Consider the following 16,937-nt stretch of genomic DNA (forward strand, 5'->3'; position numbering starts at 1 on the left):
CCGCCCCAGCTCTCCGGGGGAGCACCCTGCGGTACACCCCGCACCGCAACTGTCCCGGGGGCACGGCCGCCCGCGAACCCCTCCCGTGCGGGGTTTCGCTCTGTCCCCCCGACGATTGGTCTGCAGGCACGGCCCGGGGGGGCGTCCGCAACCCCCCCTCCAGCCCCCCGGCGGCACGGGTCTCTCCACAGGTTTCTGCAGGATGCCTCAGAAACCTCCTCCCTCTTTCTTCTACTTTCTGTTGGGAAAAGGTGTCTGTTATCAAGCTTGCTGTGGGTAACTTGCCCTCTTCCGAGAAAAAAACACATATGTGAAATTCCTATTAAGCTGCATTTTTATTATTTTTTTCTGAATATATTTTGGGCTCTGCTGTAGAAGTGGATGCATTTTCAAGGCAGGAGGCAATCTTTGTATCATTACACCACATTCAGTTGAGACTTTTCTCCAGTTTATGGTACCTGCATATCAGCAGGAAAAAGATAAGCATTAGTCTTTAAGTTGTATTAGACTTACTAAGACCGACTGCCTTTGAAAGAGAGAAGAAAATCCACTCACTCTACAGAGTTTCTGTGCTACTTTAACTCTTACTTGATAAGTTTCTAGTGTAGGCTCCTGGTTTTCCACAGAATCAGTAAGAACAAACCAAAGACTAAACAAAACTAAATACAACATGGTTACAACTGGGTAATATAATTCAGTTTTGGTTATGTCTTGGCTACAGTGTTATTCATAAAGTGGAAGTTGTGCTCACACAGTGAAAGGGGCTATATGTTTTCAAAGTTTTTAAGCTCCAAAACGGGTGCAAACAATAATGAAGAGGTGAGTACACGTACAAAGAGATAGACACCTCTCATTCCCCCTCATTGGTGCTCTGTTCAAAACTGGCTAGTCCAGTTTTGTCGTTCCACTTGTTATTCAGTCGATAATGAAATACACATAGATTTTCCCATCTTCTTGAAGATACAAGTGGAAATTTAGTAACGATTTCTGCTTTCCCAGCTATGCCTTTTAACATCATGTGCTCTTGAGCCCTCTGTCTCGGGAGCAGCGCTTCCTGCTTGTCATTAGCAGGGAGCCACATGGTATTGATTCAGCTCCAAGGGACTGTGAGATGCTGGGAGTAGTACCTGCAGAAATGGATGTGCATGAAGTTGTGCAAATCCATGGTGCTTCAAGAAACAGGGAAATTTCATCAGAGATTTGGATCAGCATCAGCCTACTTTTTTTTGGCCCACAGAACACTATTTTGGTTGTTGTAGTTTGATTTTTCTCTGTGACCATAAGCATACCAGTGGTTACACAACTGCTGTCATGGTAGCTCTTGTTTTTCAGGGATCTATAACGGAGCTGTTACACTCTGGGAGAATATGTGGTATAGCAGCTCTCTTAATAGGCATAGTTCTGTCAGTATTTCCATTATAAACCTTTTTCCCGCAGTCTGTAATTTAATCTTTCTGTGCAAACATTTTGCACACAAGGTATTAGCTTCTTCAGAAGTGCGCTCATAGAATCCTAACTAAATCTAGTTGAAAATAATTCATCCAAATCTATGTAGCAGGTGTACAAAACCAGTCTTCCTCAGACTCTCTTTTTTATCTAATAAAACCATGTTCTTTCTGGCAGCACCGGGCCCTGGTATTTGCAGGTCAGTGTATGTACATGTGGTAATTTACTGGGACAACAAATGAACTTAAGGATGGGAGTGGCAGCCTAGCTTTGAATTGTTCCATTTCTCCTTGCATTGCCTCAAAATTGTTTTATTATTTTAAAATATTGTTTGTAATATAGACCTATATACAGCAAATCTCTTACAGGGATTATCTGACTTGCAGTGCAAGTTCTTTCATCTTATAAATCTCTCAGTAGTGCAGTCTTGTGCCAAACTGTCAAGATGTAAATAAAGCTAAAATCCTGCCCAGAAATTTCCACTCCATACTTGAAAGTTTTTTGCTCAGTTGCCAATGAAGCCTGTATACTCTGAAGGGCCAGGCAGAGAGAGAGGAAGTTGAAGCTAAATTTTGCTTTTGTTTACAGCTGTGCATTCCCATTTAAACCAGTAGGTTTCTAAGGTTCAACTGCTTTTTCACATGTCTCTGGCTTCTTGTGAGTATTATGGTACTTCTGGGATAAGAGAAAGTTTTTTGTTTTTAATTTTAGAAATCTTACAATTGGTTTTGATATTTTTAATTTTTTTTTTTTAGCTGCAGTTTGGATACCTGTAACTGACTGGCACTTTGGGGCTCATTTGGGTCCAGTCCAAAAAGGAAAATCAAACCAAAATAGTCGATGCTAAAACAGATAGCTGTTTCACTCTCTAGTGCCTTACTCAAGACTGGCAAATTAGGCCCTAACGAAGTGAGTGTCTGTGGGGTACAAGAAGCAAGTCAGCTTTTTAAGTCAGTCATCTGCTAACTCAGCGTTTGGATTTTAGAATTATAATGATTTTTAGCAGACACTCACTGTGCAGAGAAAAACGTAAAATACAGAAACAGCTGAGGATATAAATTTCTTGCGAGCTTACCTAAGACTGAGAAGCACACCCAGCTGAGGTCACGGCCCAGGCTGGGTAAATAGAGCATTGTGCTTGAGGCAGCATGTTTCCTAATGTGCCAGTTCTGTTTTCGGTGTAAGCTGGGAAATCCCATGCAAACGTGATGTGCCTCATGATGGGGAGGTTCGTAGGATACCAGCTACACAAGAAACACAAGCAAGTTGTTGCTCAGGAAGAGGGCATCATAACGTAATTCTGGTTCTGAAATCTGGTGGGCAACAGCTGAATTTGTGTGTGATCAATGGACCAGTGATAAGATCTGCAAGCATTAAGTGATTTGATAGGACACATAAAACAAGGTATCAGTGATCCATTTTAATTTCAGAGGTGTAGGTATGCTACCACAAATATTCTTGCATTCATGCAACAGCTGATTTATTTTTTAAAATCCTGGTACAGAATATAAGACAAAGATCAAACTCCTTGGACCCAACTAATGGATGAGAAATTTAGAAAGCGGATCCATATTCATCACTACGGTGGTATTTAGAGACAGTTGAGGAGCTCGAATACCATGTTGCTTACCACTAACACCCAGAGATATATTTAGCATGAGTTCACGTCCCATTTTTGTTGGGACATAAAGCTTTGCAGGTGCAGAGAGGCTGGTTTCCACAGGAATTTACTTCTGTGTCAGTGGTATACATGTTGCAAGGGAAAGACCTGGTTAATTCTAATACATACCATCAAGCTTTGTATGATAGGATTTCATCAAGCAATCCTGAGATTTTGTTTAACCAAATCGGGCATTTATTTCACAGGGTACATGTGCTTTGTGAGTGTAAAACAAACTCTTAGACAAAGGAAGGTACTCTGTGTAATAGGCAGTAATCCTGAGTGATAAATGAAGCTGTGCAGACCCACTGGAAATGGCAGTAGTAAACACAGCCCTAGATGAGTTGCAGCCATCCTGCAGGGCTGGATTTTGGCATGTTTTGTCTTTCCCCCCAGCCCTGTCCAGCACAGAGCGAGCCGTGACCCGACTGTAAGAACATCCTGCTCACGGCAGGATCACAGATAGGTTTCATTAGGCACAACAACTGTGGCGCATCTTTTCTGTGACTCTGGACAATGTTTACATTTTTTGCCAAGAATATCTGTACGGCATTTTCTGTGCCTGTGCTTATGGGTATGTTTTGTTCTCGATCTCCCTTCATTTTAGCAGAAACCAGTTTAGTAGCGCTACAAATAGCGTGCGTTTGGCCTGTCGGCTCAGATTTGCACTAATGGAGTATGCCGTGCTGCATCTGCTTGGCTGGATTTAAGCACTAGATAAGAAATTTGTCTGTTGCCACTGCAAGCTGCAGGGAACAGCGGTTGTTTATAGCAGCAGCGTGCTCCAAAAAAGCAAGTGAGGGTCGTTAGATGTGGCCATGCTGCCAGCTGCAACGGGCTTGGAGCTATTTTAGTAGTAGTGGGAGTGGGGTTTGTACAGTTGTCTCCTTATCACCTCTGCTCTTCTGTGGAGTGTTGTCGAGTAAATTTCCACGTCAGTCTCCTATAATGAGCTACGTGGCTGTATCAACTGGTAGTTGATACAGCTGTATGCATCTGGCTCTCCTATGGTCATTAGCAGCTTCAAAGGTGTATTTTTTTTGTGTGTTGCTCTCTCCTTCTAAAATTCTGAAAGTGTGTTTTACTTCCAATCTCCTGTCTCCAAGGATATATCTTAATCGCATGCATTTTAGGGGCTTTTAATAACATTTTCTCTTTCTGCAGTAATCCAAAGGAGGCTCATCCTTAAAAAGAAACAGATTTCATTCAGAAGAGTGATGTAATAAATTATGAAATAGATATAAGAATAGCCTGATTTTCTTCTCCTTAAAACATGCCTACTTTTTTCTGCATCAGTCCAAGACTCTGTTTCTGTGGTTCGCTCAAAACAGGCATCCATCAGGTAACAGTTTATGGTAAGGAGGCAAGCAAGCAACATCACTAATAACAGCACCAGGAAACTGAAGTTTGTCTTTTGGGACATAGTTATCATATCGCTACACTTTGAAATGGCTTTAAGATGGAAAATCATTTCAAGAGCCAGGGCAGCCATCCCAGGCCATCAGATAAGCCAGGCATGAGAGCTGCAGCATAAGGAATCTCAAATCTAAACAGGGTCTGCATACCATTTAAACAGCTTGTATTTACCACTGTGCCATATGACTTTAAAACTGACCTCTTTTCACCTAAGCCATCTCATCTCGAGTGCCACATCATTTGGTTGTAATAGGCAGAGTAATGAAGCAGGTAATCCCTGGTGATCCTGGGTTTTGTTGCACAGCAAATGCAGTTCCTATCCGAGGCGTGCGGTGTCGTGCTCAGTCTCAAACCTACTGGCAGGCAGACTGGCACGTCTGGAGCCCCAGGATTTTTTTCCATCTGTCTGCAGCGCTTGCCCGTACGCGGGAAAGTAAGCAATTTGAAAACGTAAAAAAAGATGTAGCGTTGCTGGCTTTGTACAACCCTAAGATGAGGCGGCCAGGCTCTCACGTGTTCGTGATACCTATATAATTGGGAGCATAGTAGAGGGTAATTCAGGGAGGCTTGCACCAGCTTGTACCTGGCTGGAGGAGAACCAGGCTGGCATACCGCAATGCCCACTTGCTGGCAAGGTTTTCAGCTGATAAATCCACCCTGCCATGGAAGCTTATTAGTTTGGGTCTGCCAAACCTCTAGCCTGGGCATCTCTGCACCAAATGCCATTTGATGGAGTGGAGAAGCCATTAGGACTGGCACACGGTCTGTTTTGCATTAATCTGATAATTAACATACTTGTCTTCCTGGGAAAAAAAAATCTTGGCTTTTGGAGTGAGAACTGTCCATCCTAGTCAGTCCCAGTGAGGGGAAGAAAATACCGCTTACTCTCACATACTTCTGGTACAGTTAGACACTTGTGTTCTTCTTATTTATCCTTCACCTCTGGTGCCATTTCTCCTGTACACTCCACTTTGACTACTCAGCCACTACTCTTGTGCTAGCAGCTTGTTTCTTTTTGCTATTTTCTTGTTCAGTCTGTCACCAGCAGGTTAATAGTACCATGTGCGAGTAGCATTCAGCCTTGCTTCAGCCTCTCCCTTGTCTTGCTGATAGCAGTAGGAAATGAGACATTTTGCTTGCCCAGGTTTATCTTCTGTCCTAGGATTAGGAGCAATAGCATTGTCACTGAATTGTGCCCAAATTACTGCTAGTAGCATACTTTTTGCTCATTTTCAGAGGCAGGTTTTGTGCAAAATAGGATGGCCAAGAGCACTTTATCTTTTGAGGGCTTCAGCAGCAGCTGCCTGTGCGTGGCACTTCTGATAAGTCTTGCCTTTCCATTTGCAGCAGGAGAACAAATGAATCCTAAATTGTTATCAGTGAGTCACTGCACGAGAGATGAGTTTCAAAGCATTCCTCTCCTCCACAAAATAGTAACGTTCTCAGAAGTGTACTATTTTCACATACAGCTGTTAGGGATTCAGTGCTTAGAGAGTCAACAAGCTATTTTAGTGCATTTTACACTGAGCCGTGGAGGGGGGGGCCACAAGAAAGGGAGGATGGCTGTTAGAAGATTCAAGTTTACTGAATATACTTGCAACTCCTGACAACAGGCTGGACTTTGTTTTGCATGAAATCAACTGGAAACAGATGAACTACCACTAGAATTTGGAAAAAAAAAAATACAAAACCCAAGCAAAACCGTAGGAGGACAAAATCAGTAGTTGCCAGTGAGAGGACAAGGGGCAATGGGCACAAGTTGGAACATAAAGGGTTCCACTTGAATATGAGGAAAAACTTTTTCACGGTGAGGGTGACAGAGCCCTGGAACAGGCTGCCCAGGGAGGGTGTGGAGTCCCCTTCTCTGGAGATGTTCAAGACCCGCCTGGATGCAGTCCTGAGTAACATGCTCTGACAAGCCCTGGGTGGTCCTGCTTTAGCAGGGGAATTGGACTAGATGATCTCTATGGTCCCTTCCAACTCTAAAAATTCAGTGAAATTCAGTGAAATTCAATGAAAAGAGTGTTTGGGGGTGGTGGTGGAGGCCAAATCACCTGTCAAACAAATAACTTGCATGTAACCCCAGACAAAAAACTGATTCCCTCCAGGTAACGAGGTTTGTTAGTCATTAGCAGGGCAGAGCAGCTCGTGTGAGTCTCTAGCACCGATATCGTGCTGTAAACCCTGCTTACTGAAAACCATGCTGCAGCTCCACATCTCAAAATGCCGCATATTTAGATGAAAAACTAGCTGTGCATCTGTGTGGCAGCCACTCAGGCTGAGCCTTCAAGCTCACTGGGAGATCACCTGGGCTAGCTTCAATTTGCATCCAGTGCAACGGCATGTGTTTGCTGCACAGCCTACCCAGAAAGGCTGCAGGGATCTGGGCATGTCTCAGTTGGACTCTGGAGGCTGAGGTATGGTTTCCCACCTGAAATCACAGCCGCTCTGATGGAGCTGGATAGGGACCAGGATGAGGAAATGGGTCTAGCTTTGTAATGTTACCTTCTGCCTTAGTAGGAAGTTACAAGAATATGTTTTCGGCTTCTGTTGTGAACAGGATGGATACTAACTTTTCAAATATTGTTGAGGTGTCCTAAAATACAAGTAGAAATGTGCAAAATCCCTTGCTGAAAGCAGATAGATACATTTTAAATTTTCTGAAAAAATGAGAGACTTAAATGAATCTGCCTGAAGTTTCTATTTAGGAATTTCAGGGCACATGCATGGTGTGAGTTTTACAGAGCAGTAAAACTGCTGACAGGCAGTACTTTGTGATCATTGCGCTTATTATACTACATGTGTAATCATGTTGAAAATGAAGAAGAGAGCCAATTGTTTGCCAGTTCATTTTTTTGGAAGCAAGGGGAGGTACTTTCAGCACTCTCAATTCTCAGTGTAAATTTTGGTCAAGATCTAGCGTGGATTATGATCTGTGCTCAGGAAAAATAAGCTTGCACTTGTGCTGAAGGGTGACCACAGACATTTCAGAAGTGTTTCTCCTAGTAAAAAAGACTTGTTCACCTTGCATATGGTGCACACTGTTGAGAGTTGTAATAGAATCAGCCTGAAAATGCCCTAATAATCTTATATAAGGTGCTATCAAGTCAAAATCTTTGAAAGCTTATTGAAAAAATAAACCAAAACCAGTTACAACTAGTTGTCTTGTGTTTCTCTTTTTTTTTTCTCCTCCCATTTTATTACCTTCTGAGATTTTTTATCCCCAGCCACTGTGTGCAAGAGCAGTACAGGCAATGCTATAATTAGTTGACTGATTAAGCTTATAAAATGGGGTCAAAACTTCTGCAGTTACATCTGAAAAAAAGAGCTATTTTCCTTTAAGTTTTTTTCCTTTCAGTTTTTATTGTCTTCATATTACTTTGTAGCAGTAAAGTTACAGAAGGCCAGATAAAAGCCCAGCATAGTCATCCATGTAACTTCATACCGTGCTTTGATTGCCTACAAGCCTTTATATAATTTTAACATATTTCATGACCCCTGTTTAAAAGAGTAAGGATGTTTTGCCCTCTCCTTCCATGTGATTCTAGGCAGCCAAAGATTCAAGTCTGTTATACTCCTTCATATGGTAATCAAGCCAAAGATTCCTGCAATTTTACATGACAATATTAGTGCCTGCCACTTTAGAAATGCTCTTTGATTAACAGGGTGTTTCTTCTACACTATGTGGCTTTTGGCACACGTAGCTCAAGATCAGTACATTAGACAACTCTAGTAGTCTGGGTGATTGTGTTGGTGTACTTTGAATGTTGTCTTAAGTAGATGTATTCACTGATAAATTATGAGCTACATGTTACTAACACTTTGCTGTGCTCTGAAAACCTTGCAAGTCCTAGTATGAAAATACCCATGAATCATGGTAATTAGATTTCCATTTGAAATATCAGCCAAAGTCTTTTAGGAAACAGAGTCTTCACAGTTTTCAATTAGCGAACCATTAAAATGCTTAAAGAGGCTCTGTTGTAACTTGATGAGGTTCTTCAAATTTGCTGGACCACAAACTGTATTTCATATTTAAACTGCAGGAAGAGCTACAGAAATGGAAGGACAGACTACAGCTGTTGCATACAAAACCATAGTGAGATGCAAAGATACCCAAGGAAATAATTCTCATTATTCAGATTCCCTATCTTTTTTTTTTTGGTGTTACCTCATCACAACTGATCAATACCGTAAGACTGTTGCCTTGTCTAGTACTCGTGGTTGAATAAAGGTCAAAGCACGTTTCTGTGTGACAGTGGTGTCCAGGGAACTGCTACTGCACCCAGGTTTGGAGCAGACCAGTTTGTGGCAAAAAGTTGTGCCTGGAGGGTAAGGATGCCAGACAATCCTACCTGCACCGTGATAAGCAGATTTCCCTGTTTTCTGATAATAACAGTAAAGATCATGTTTTAATGCACTGCATCTAAGAACAAGGTTTAGATTAACTATGTAAACACTTTTCTTCAGTAAAGCCCTAAGTGCTCCACAAAGCACTTTCTACTTGCAGTAGAAATCCTCAGCTGATGTGTAGTTGGGTAAACTGAGTTGTCTAATGTTACTCCCTGACTCATTTGTATATTTTGTAGAAATTGTAGACATTGTAGACCCAGGCAATGAAAATGTGTCTCATAGGCCTGTTCTACGTTTGCTGAGCCATGTTTCTTCCAGCCTGGGACATACTTTTCTGCTTTTCAGTAACTATCATCAACATGTCTGAAGAAGCCCCTTGAAGAAGGCTGGTGTCAGCAGGTAGGATGAGTACTCTGTGAAATTCAGAAGGCTTGCAAGCATCATTTTAATGGCTGTCCCTTCACTCCAGGGTTAGATAATAAGGTTGGTGTCTCATTGTGAGAACCCAGGCTCATCTTATATATATATAGGCAGCTCTAAGGCAAAGTCACTTCTGTGTTGAAGCATTCATGGATATTGCAAGACTTGTGAGCACTGGAGGGTCCAGTGGGAGCACAGGACCATGTGTTTTATGCTGTAGCAGACTGAAGTGCCCCGATTATTTTCCATGATGTTATGTTGCAGAAGAGTCATCAGTTCTTCTGGGCATAGGTTGAGAATAGGAGAGTGGAAAGGAGCCCTAAGTCCAGGGGCTATAATTGGGGAACACAGATTCTTCATTGCATGGGGCAGAGAGAAGAGATATCTGAGAAATTGTGTGGAAAGGATGAGTGAACAACAGATACTTTTCTATGTCCATGCGGCTGTTGAGCCATACCAGTAAATCCCTCAGGAGTCAGTAGTCCTGCCTTCAGAAGAACAAGCCCGAGCCTTTAGGAGTTCAAACCCATGAGTTCTGCCTTAATTTTTCTTCTTTATATTTTTTGCAAAGTAATGATAATTTGGATTGGGGGGTATTTCCTTTGGAAACCAATAATGCTAACTTTCTTGGGGAGTTATAGCTAACACTCTGACTTTTCCCTGGGTCTTTATTTCCAGCTGTGGATGATGGCAGGTCTTGGATGGCACAGCTTTATTGCAATGACTGCGTATTCAGGCATCTCAGCCATAAAATTGTGGATAGCATCTGGATTTTTTGGGTTGCCACTGATATGCTTTCTGTGTTCAGAAATCTCTTGGCTTGCTTAAGTTCATATATGTACTGGGAAGCGCATACATAAATACAGTGTTGGGTGTTAAGGACTTAATCTAGAAAACCTGAATGGAGGACAATACAATAGGAAGAAGACAATAGGAAAATATGGTTTATTTTCCTTTAAAGAAAGGGGTGTGTCCCCTTTCATAAAGGAGGTTAGAGCTAATGAGCTTAAACAATGTATTCTGTATTTAAAAATCTTTCTGAGGCATCAGTGATGATGATGTTTATTATTATTGGTTTTATTACTATTGATATTTGCAAGACAGTATTCTTTCTTCCTCTGGGAAGGCAAGGTAACTTGTGTTGCTGACGGGGAAGGCAACATGAGTTGTAGCCGAGGTGTTTGCAGCACGTGGACAGTTAGACATGCCCAAAGGCATACTTAAAAACTGTTTTAAAAGGGGAAAAAAATAATTTGTCTGTTTTGCCTCTTTGGTGTATAAAAACCCTAGCTGAGATCAGTTTAGAAATATGAAGTCTACGCTTCTCTTGCTGGAAACTTAGCTGCTGAGGCTGTATCATTATAACCAATGAGAATCTGAAGAACAAGGAAAGAGGGCTTCCAGTCTTAGTTTGAAACTTTTTCAATCTGTTTAGCACCTATTTACATTTCACATACCTCGATGTTCTGTTTATTTTTCTTTCTTTGTTTGACTTTCTGTAACTGTAAGATCTTCATAGAGAAGCTGATGAAGCATGAGCTGGATGAGCAGAGGTGGGGTGAGGAGTGAGAATTGACTAAATGGCTGGGCCCGGCCCAGAGGTTGGTGATCACTGGAACAAAGTCAAGTTGGAGGTCAGTCACTAGTTCTGTATGCTAGGGTTCAATTCTGGGTCTAGTTCTATTCAACATCCTCATTAATTATCTGTATGATGAGATAGAGAATACCCTCAAGAAGTCTGATGATGTTACGAAACTGAGAGGAATGACTGATACATGGGAGGGTTGTGCTGGCCTCCAGAGGTAGCTCAACAGGCTGGAGAAATGGGCTGATGGGAACCTTATGAAGTGCAACAAGAATTGCAAAGTCCTGCACCTGGGGAGTAACAGTCCTGTGTCAGAATGTATGCTGGGGGCTGACTAGTTAGAAAGCAGCTTGGCAGAAAAGGAGCTGGGCATCATCGTGAATACTAAGTTGAACATGAGCAACGTGTCCTTGTGGCAAAGGCAGCTAATGTTGTGGTGGGCTGCATTAGCAGGATTGTCGCCAGCAGGTCAAGAGAGGTGATTCTTCTCCTTTACTCGCCACTGGTGAAACCCTGTCTGGAGTTCTGTGTCCAGTTCTGGCCTCCCCAGTACAAAAGACATATAGACATACTGGAGAGACCCCAATGAAGGGTCATGAAGATGATGAAGAGACTAGAGCATCTGTGCTATGGAGAAAGGCTGCAAGAGATGGGACTGTTCAGCTTGGACATGGTCCTGGGCAACTGGCTCTAGGTGGCTCTGCTTGAGCAGTGTGGTTGGATCAGATGGCCTCCAGAGGTCCCTTCCAGCCTTAACCATTCTGCAATTTTGTGGTATCTTCACATTTTTGACGGCAACCTACAAAAAGACCTAGTGCAGTGGCCTTTCAGAGAGAACTCCACCCACAAGGAAGAACATGAGAATTTCTGGTACTTCTTAAGGTAAGAATTGAGCAGAATAATCACATGTATGTGTACACGTCTGAGTCCATTTCTGTATATGCATATATGATATCTCTGTACCCTCATTCAAGAGAAGAAATGAGTTTGTTGTAGGTCCCCTGTTAGATGAAGGATCTCTTAATTGTTGTTAACAGAATATGGAGAACTTGTACATTACTAATATTTTTGGGGCTTGCTTATCATGTAGCTAAGGTTTTCTAATGCTCGTAGCTGCTAGATTTCACGGAAAACAGATAAGCTGAGGCATAGCACACTCTGATGCATTTTGTGAAAGGGTTTGCTCTTCATCATTTCCTATGATTTTAGGAATGAAGACTTCTTGTCTTTGGTGTGTGCTGTTTTACACATGGCTGTTATCCTGAGGAAGCTTCAGCAAAAGAGCTCTACTCTGTTTAATCACTCTTGGCAGATCATTCTGCAAATGAACCTCCTTGACCAAAAGGTTCATCTCACAGCTGTTTAGCCAAAGTGAGTTGAGTTCATTTAGGGTCAATGACAGAGTTGACTGTAACTGGCATCATTGTTTAGCAGAGTCAGCACGGAGGCAGACAAATAAGTGGGTATGGACTCTAGAGTTGCTCTCAGCTCATCATAATAGGTTCAGGCACATGACGAAACAGGCGTAGATGTCTACACTGTCTACCTTGCATCAGTTTGGGAAATAGTTGCCTTAATTCTCCCAAACTGACCTGCAGTTCATTATCTGTATTTATTACTGTTGTCTGCTCTTAGCAAATCCCTTTTTCTCTTCTTTCCCCATGTGCCAGGTGCCTAGTGTACAGAGAAGTGTATTCACTGCTTTAAACATGTACACACTTGTGGCAAGCAGTTACAAAAACTTCAAAGCTCTAAGTAGAGGCTGGAACCAGAAGACTAGAGACTTGGAGACACATTTCCATGTGTCACACGATGCTTCACAATCTTACTGAGACTTTTGTCATCCCAGGAAAATCATATTTGAGTACCCAAGTGTCAGGCGATAACCAGTTTTGTCCTGTATGATTATGGCAGAACAACAGTGAGAAATTGTAGCAGAACTGGGATAATGCCGTTGTTTTTATATCTTGCCTTGACTCTACAGTGAGTAATTTTCCATTATAGAGCACTACAGTTGGTGCCATCCTTAAGAGTTCAGTAGATAGTTAATACAGGCAGCAAGAAAATGAGATGCTTTTAGTACTGCTCAGGCTTTGAGCCATAGCTTAAGCAACAGTATATTCCCATAGCTGTGAACAAATTTGGAGCCTTCCCCGTAACCAGAATATCAATGGTTATGGTTTCCATAAGTGTAAACTAATATGTGATTGTTTAAATTCCTGAGTTCTTGTAAAGGGAAGTAAAGGCTGCCTTGAGTGCTACAGTACACGTGCATATGAAAGCTGCATATACAAGCATTCTGGTGTTTAAAGTGTACCCAGTATAGCAACAATAAATGTTTAAGTGAAGGGTTTTTTTCCCTTAGAGATATGCCTTGGAGGTATGATAATGTCCAGGGCACACACCATGATAAAACCTGTGAGTATGCAGAATAAAGTTTGCTTACAAGTCCGTGTCAGTATACTGGTTTGCTTAGCATCTGCATCTGCAGTTGCATATACAGCTTCACAGCACTTACTGTCAGCAAACCAGTTATTAACATCTTCATATATATCCTTGAAAACTTACATGTAGCTATAGGAGTCCTTCATTTCAAGCTGTTGCTTTTAGCAATTCAGGCAGGGTGATGTAACGCTTTAAATATGCATACAAATAGCTAGGCAGTGCTAATTAAGCTTTTGCTTTGTGTAAGATTAGTTGCAGTTTAGTAACAAGCAGGAGGAGTTCAAACACATGAATCTTTACTAGTTCCTACGTAGTCATTGCTTTGCATTTTAATTCTTAAAAGGCCTTTTTCAGAGGGCTTTTTTTCCTGGCCAAGAGTATTCGTATATGCTTAAGTGGAAACATGAGAGGATTTATACCAATACCAGATTGTTCTCTAAATATAGCCACTTCCAGTGCTTACTTTAAACCAAGTGTCAAACTGGAGAGTTATTAGGGCAGTCACTGTAATTTGTTTGAAAAAGAAGAGACAACTTTGCACAGTGAAGTTGTCATATATGGAAGTAAGATGAGTGGTGTGTGTAGTTTGGACCACCACATGTAGGTAAAAAGTGAAGAGCTGTAACCAGTGTTTGTTTTTATATGAAAAAGCACTCATGAATTTGGAGTAGACTTCACAGCGGGTGGGTGTTGAAGCCAAAAATAGAGTCACATGATCAAATACCCCTTACTAGCAGAGGACTTCAATAATCTTTTCCTGTGCTGGGTCAGCTAAATCTTTTTCTGTTAGTTAGCCTTCCCAGAGTTGCTTAGCTATTGTGCTGTTTCATTTTGATATACCATTTTGTGTTTTCTGTTAGTTATGCATCTAAAAGAGCGTTTCACTGCTATGCCTTTAGTCAGCCTGCAGATTATTCTACTGTTCTTAAGAGAAGTAACCTGCCTGCTTACTGCAAGATTGCATGTGGCACCCACTTGTCAGCTTAGGTGTCTCTGTTTGATACTCGAGAGAGAGAAAGCGAGACAGAAAGGAAGAGCTCCAGCTGAAGCCCAGAGCAATAGAAGTTACTAAATCCACAGTTTGAAGATATTCAGATGATTCTGTGGAAAAGGGAAAAAAAAATCTTTGAAACTTGCTGGAAAGTTAAATTGTTGCCTGCTGGGCATCTGTACTAGTTGAACTTCCCTCTTGAGGCCTTTCCTAATTTGGTGATTTTATCATGCTAGTTTATATAGCACGTGTATGACCTGTATTGCACTGCAGGAAGCTCCATGAGAGGGAAGGGTCTGAAAGGCCCACATAATAATGCATCACCCTGTCCTGATGGAAGAAGGCAGGCTGTAAGGTCGTTTGGAGAGAGGTGTTTGCAGGCTGTACCTGCACAGTGGGTCTGTACATTTTACTGGTGCTTCTACTAACGCGCTGCCGAGGAGGTTGCATGATGTGCACGGGAAACCTGCTGCTGGTTTCCATTAGTGCTTCTATGGTCACTGTTGTCCACTGAGCTACCAGAAAGCTACAAGAAACAGAGCCCTGCAAGGGCATGGATGACACTCTAGAATGACAGAGATTGTCTCAAGTCATGAAAGAATTAGAAATCTATTGAGAGAGGAATGCTGAAGGAGTCCAGGTCAAATAGGAATTGATATGCACCATGGAATTTTTATATTTATCTGGAGTCATGGCTCTGCTTTTTAACCTCCTGAGCTCTTCCAACATTTTATGGAGGTGAAATGCCAAATAAAAAACCTTAAAGTTTCCCCCAAAAGATGAGAGAATTCTAAAAATTCTGAAACACTGAGTTTTCTGTCCCAGCTGCTTCTACTGCCTATCATCTGTAGCAGATAACAACAGCCTTGTGTCAGCAACGTGTCTGCAAGCACCTGTAACCAAAGAGCAATAAGATGTGGAGGAGGATGGACCTTCTCTATAACAACTTCAGTAAGTGTCAGAAACGAGAATGAGGTGGGTTGTTCAGCTCCAGACTGTTATTCTGGAGATGAGTACATTAACTTACCCCCTGGTCAGGTTCAAATCAAACTGATTATAGAGGTATTACTCCAAATAATTGACTTTGCTGTTATCTTCAGTGATGACATGTTTTTCGTTTTCAACTAACATTAATTAAATTAATTGATTTTGAAATACCAATTGTAATAAAATACTTTATACTAATTGCTTCATTCTCCTATCCCACCAACTTACTCCACAAATGCATTCAATACTTAATATCAAAGAGTCATGGAATGGTTTAGGTTGGAAGGGACCTTCAAAGATCATCTAGTCCAACCCCCCTGCCATGGGCAGGGACACCTCCAACTAGACAGGTTGCTCAAGGCCCCATCCAGTCTGATGTTGAACACTCCCAGGAATGGAACATCTACAGCTTCTCTGGGCAACCTGTTCCAGTGCCTCACCACCCTCATGGTAAAAAAATTCTTTATGTCCAATCTAAATCTGCCCTCTTTCCGTTCAAAACTATTGCCCTTTGTCATGTCACTGGAGGTGTTGATAAAATGTCTCTCTCCATCTTTCTTATTTATTGGAAGTCTGCAATAAGGTCTTCCCAGGGCCTTCTCTTCTCCAGGCTGAACAACCCCAACTGTCTCAGTCTGTCCTCACAGGAGAGATGCTCCAGCCCTCTCTGGTCATTTTTACAGCCCTCTTCTGGACCTGCTCTAACAGATCCAAGTCTTTCTTGTGCTGTGGACTCCAGAGCTGGATGCTGGTCATTTTTACAGCCCTCTTCTGGACCTGCTCTAACAGATCCAAGTCTTTCTTGTGCTGTGGACTCCAGAGCTGGATGCAGTACTCCAGGTGGGGTCTTGGTGAGAGCAGAGTAGAGGGGAAGAATCACCTACCTCAGCGTGCTGGCCACATGCCACACTTCTTTTTATACAGTGCAGGATGCGGTTGCCTTTCTGGGCTGCAAGCGCACATTGTAGGCTCATATCTGGCTTTTCATCCACCAGTATCCCCAAGTCTTTCTCCACACAGGTGCTCTCAATCCACTTACTCCCCCAGTCTGTACTGATACTGGGGATTGCCCTGACCCAGGTGCAGGACCTTGCACTTGGCCTTGTTGAACTTCATGATGTTCATCCAGGTCTACTCCTCAAGCCTGTTCAGGTCTCTCTGGATGGCATCCTTCCCTTCCAGCAAATCAGCAGCATCATCCAGCTTGGTGTCATCTGCAGACTTGCTGAGGGTGTACTCAGTCCCACTGCTTGTGTCATTGATGAAGAGCATTGATCCAAGTTCAGACCCTTGAGGGACACCACTTATTACTCGTTTCCATTTGGACACTGAGCCATTAACTGTAGCTCTTTGGATGTAGCCATCCAGTCAATTCCTTATCCATCGAGTAGTCCATCCATCAACCACACAGGTGCTCTCAATCCACTTACTCCCCCAGTCTGTACTGATACTGGGGATTGCCCTGACCCAGGTGCAGGACCTTGCACTTGGCCTTGTTGAACTTCATGATGTTCATCCAGGTCTACTCCTCAAGCCTGTTCAGGTCTCTCTGGATGGCATCCTTCCCTTCCAGCAAATCAGCAGCATCATCCAGCTTGGTGTCATCTGCAGACTTGCTGAGGGTGTACTCAGTCCCA

At 42.4% G+C, this 16,937-nt stretch overlaps 1 protein-coding gene across 1 annotated transcript in view; it reads left to right on the forward strand.

The window, feature by feature from the left end:
* The window catches only part of MAMDC2 (MAM domain containing 2), a gene marked incomplete at its 5' end in the record, with an annotated part of 62,221 nt that overhangs the window by 468 nt on the left and 44,816 nt on the right, over positions 1 to 16,937 (forward strand). The gene's annotated exons all lie outside the window — the stretch shown is intronic.

This window comes from Calidris pugnax, unplaced genomic scaffold, assembly GCF_001431845.1.
Source record: "Calidris pugnax isolate Ruff unplaced genomic scaffold, ASM143184v1 scaffold360, whole genome shotgun sequence".
Taxonomy (NCBI): Eukaryota; Metazoa; Chordata; class Aves; order Charadriiformes; family Scolopacidae; genus Calidris; species Calidris pugnax.